Here is a 4356-nt window from a genome sequence, read left to right as displayed (position 1 = left end):
CTCCCCCTCTCTAGATCTTCTCTGAATAAGACTGATTTATTATCCGCCGGTGTCTCCATTTCTTCCATCATTATACATCTATCTATCTATCCATCTATCTATCTATTTATCTATCTATCTATCTATATTTCTATCTATCGATCTATCTATCTACCAACACACAAAGGATGGGACTGTAAGAAAACGACCCAAAACTCTAAAAAATGACTATTTGAAGCTTGATTATTAGTTTCTGTGTTCAATTGAGTATTTTAATGGTTTACAAAATTATTAAACAAGAAACCATGAATGCAAGAAAACGGACTAAACAAATTCTGAAGTCCCATCCTTTGTGTGTAACCCTAATTATTTTACATATATCAAAGTTATCAACATTTATGCAGTTAGTTGAAATAAGTCATTCTTGATTAGTTTGGAGTATAGTCTTCAGTCCTTTTAAGTGGATGACACACACGGATGACACATCTGTTATCCTGTAATCTGTAAGCTGGTTAAAAATCCCAAGTTTGGTTTGGTTTGGTTTGGTCTGGTCTCGTTAGGGTTAAAAATGCTTATCAGTGCTCTCCTGTCATCTTGTCAATACTTGATTCTGGATCAATTCATTTAACTTGTTATATACAGCCTCTGTGTCTAGTGTCTAGTCTTTAATTTCTAGTTTCTAGTGTCTATTTTCTAGTGTCTAGTTCCTAGTGTGTAGTTTTCAGTGTCTAGTTTCTAGTGTCTAGTTTCTAGTGTCTGGTTTCTAGTGTCTAGTTTCTAGTGTCTAGTTTCTAGTGTCTCGTTTCTAGTTTCTAGTGTCTAGTGTCTAGTTGCTAGTGTCTAGTTTCTAGTGTCTAGTGCCTACTGTCGAGTGTCTACTTTATTGTGTCTAGTATCTAGTGTCTTATAGTGCCTAATGCCTAATTTCTACTGTCTAGTTTTTTGTGCTCATTGTTTAGTGTCTATAGTGTCTAATTTCTTGTGTCTTTAGTGACTCGTACTGTCTAGAGTCTAGAATCTTGTGCCATAGTGTCCAATGCCAAGGGTATAATGTCTAGTGGCTAGTGCCTCGTACTGTCTAGAGTCTAGAATCTTGTGCCATAGTGTCCAATGCCAAGGGTATAATGTCTAGTGACTAGTGCCTATCAATCTTTTAATCCTTTCATTTTTCATATATTTTTATGTTAATACATTTTAATCAATGCTTAGAGGGACTGTACAGGAAAAATGAAAGGGGGTATAGGTTAAAACTTGAGAATCTCAGGAGTTGATTGAGACATATTAGAGTTCTATCTGATGTTCCTGCCCCAAGAAATTAATATAAAACTGTGTCAAAATTATGCCAAAATGTATGTATGTAAGATGTTGTATAAGATTTGTAGTATTAGACAGATCATATTCCTCCAATACGCACCCAATCTGAAAACAACGATATCCCAGAGAAGCCCGAGAAACTCAAGTTTGCTCCTATTATTATTTGAATTTAATATTTTTTTTATTTTTAATAGATATAATTGATAATATTATTTATGCGCTTCTGGATCATGCAACCAGAACTCCAACCAATGGTAGAGCAGTATTATTTTTCACGTTCTTTGTCTGTATCACGTGACCAGTATACTGCACTGCTATTGGAGGGAGTTCTGGTCACGTGGTACAGACGTATATCTTACATGTATACGTTTTGGTATAATTTTGACACAGTTTTATGTCAATGTCTCGAGACAGGAGCATCAGATAGATGTCAACTTTTGAGATTCTCAGGTTTTAGTCGATACCCTCTTTCATTTTTCCTTGTCAGTCCCTTTAATAAGGTTTTCTCTGTGTCTAGTGGTCTGTTATGTTCTTTTTCTAGATGTTGGGTAAAAGGTCTTTTGATTACCTAATAATGAAGAGACAATTTTTTCTATCTTAAAGTGTGTTAAATATATTTCCTAGTATCTGTAGCATACAGGGTGTCCCACATCATTTCTTAATTGTTTATGTCTGTAAATTGCAAGTTTTGGAACTAATCGGAAAATCTAAAAAGAATGAAATCATTTTAAAATTGTATAAGTCTACTATAAAAATGTACATGCAGACATGGAGTGTATTAGTATTTAGTAGGTTATTCAAGTATTTCAGCGTTAAATCTTGGAGATAATTCAATATGATATGGGACGCTCTCTAGATCCACAAAATGAGGAATTCTCATCCTTGATCGCGGACCCAAGGGTCCCGTTGTGAATCAGAAATGCCACTTCATAAATAAAGTGTCACCTGGATTCCCTCTGTACCTGAAATATGTCTAAATATGTTTAGTTGGTGGATTCCCTCTGTACCTGAAATATGTCTAAATATGTTTAGTTGGTGGATTCCCTCTGTACCTGAAATATGTCTAAATATGTTTAGTTGGTGGATTCCCTCTGTACCTGAAATATGTCTAAATATGTTTAGTTGGTGGATTCCCTCTGTACCTGAAATATGTCTAAATATGTTTAGTTGGTGGATTCCCTCTGTACCTGAAATATGTCTAAATATGTTTAGTTGGTGGATTCCCTCTGTACCTGAAATATGTCTAAATATGTTTAGTTGGTGGATTCCCTCTGTACCTGAAATATGTCTAAATATGTTTAGTTGGTGGATTCCCTCTGTACCTGAAATATGTCTAAATATGTTTAGTTGGTGGATTCCCTCTGTACCTGAAATATGTCTAAATATGTNATAGATAGATATGTTAATAGAAAAATAAACATTTAGATAGATAGATAGATAGATAGATAGATAGATAGATAATTAGATAGATAGATAGATAGATCACTCTGAACTAACGAGAGAGAGAAGCATTCGGTTTCTTTTATTTGAAATCAAACGTGCTTTCGTCTATAACTCAACAGTCTTTAGATTTACAGATTTGTTTATTTTATACTTCTTCATTCAAAATGTATATGCCAAAAAAAGTATTTAAGATAAAAGGCTAATAAATTATGTAAAAGGGGTCATATTAAGATCGAAAGTCACAGTTTTCTTAAATATTGACAGAACCGTTAAATCCACGTGAGATAGATAGATAGATAGATAGATAGATAGATAGATAGATAGATAGATATGTAGATAGATAGATAGATAGATAGATAGATAGATAGATAGATAGATAGATATATAGATAGATAGATAGATAGATAGATAGATATATAGATAGATAGATAGATAGATAAATAGATAAATATACAAATGGTGTAAAGTGAAGCTCCTATGTAAACAGTAGAATATATCTGTTTGTTTACCCTCCCACCAATACGAAAGATGATGGTATACTCAGTAAACAATTAAAGGAATTGTTCACTATTTTCAAATTAAACTAATTGTTCAAGTAAACAATTAAAGGAATTGTTCACTATGTTCAAATTAAACTAATGGTTCAAGTAAACAATTAAAGGAAATGTTTAATATGTTTAAATTTAAACTAATTGTTCAAGTAAACAATTAAAGGAAATTTTTAATATTTTCAAATTAAACTAATTGTTCAAGTAAACAATTAAAAGAACTGTGTTTCATATGTTCAAATTAAACTAATTGTTCAAGTAAACAATTAAAGGAAATGTTTAATATGTTCAAATTAAACTAATTTTTCAGGTAAACAATTAAAGGAAATGTTTAATATGTTCAAATTAAACTAATTGTTCAAGTAAACAATTAAAAGAATTGTTTAATATGTTCAAATTAAACTATTGTTCAAGTAAACACTTAAAGGAACTGTTTAATATGTTTAAATTGAACTATTTACTTTTCGTAAATTTGTACATCCCCCCCACCTCTGTGTTTAGTTTATTTTACAAACCCTTCCTTGACATTTTTATTTAACACCCCTTGGTTTTTTATTTTTATTCTACAAAAAACCCCCTTTCAATTTCTATTCCACAAAATCCCCCCTTTTTAATTTTTATTCTACACAAACCCCCAGATTTTCTATCCTTAATAATTCATCCGGAGGTTGTTGGCTGAATATTTGATTTGAGAAATATTGTATATCTAAAATATATATATAATATATTACATAATAATATACAGAGTGCTTAAAATTATAAATTGAGACCGGGCCTACTTTTAAGTACTGCCGGGCCTTTGTACTTTTTCACCTTGTAGTTGCAACTTTTGTTTTTGCTGTACACTCAGTAGAGTTATTATTAGGCGTTTTTTTCAAGTGACATTAGCATGCTTAATTTAAAACCTTTGTTTTATCATCTATGAAAATGTAATGGTTCAATAAAGTGTTCTGATACTTTCAGAAGTATATTAATAAAATGCACAAATCTTCTGGCTGTTTGTATATGTGCTCGTATGCTGCTAAGTTAGTTGAAAAGGGGGGGGGGTTGATACAAGATATGTGGAATTGTG

At 31.8% G+C, this 4356-nt stretch overlaps 1 protein-coding gene across 1 annotated transcript in view; it reads left to right on the top strand.

The window, feature by feature from the left end:
• Positions 1-4356, top strand: part of LOC111713951 (toll-like receptor 6) — an 18849-nt gene that overhangs the window by 1133 nt on the left and 13360 nt on the right. The gene's annotated exons all lie outside the window — the stretch shown is intronic.

The sequence above is a fragment of the Eurytemora carolleeae genome, unplaced genomic scaffold (genome assembly GCF_000591075.1).
Source record: "Eurytemora carolleeae unplaced genomic scaffold, Eaff_2.0 scaffold888, whole genome shotgun sequence".
Taxonomy (NCBI): Eukaryota; Metazoa; Arthropoda; class Copepoda; order Calanoida; family Temoridae; genus Eurytemora; species Eurytemora carolleeae.
The sequence above is the reverse complement of the archived record's forward strand: the minus strand, read 5'-3'. Positions and strand labels throughout refer to the sequence as shown.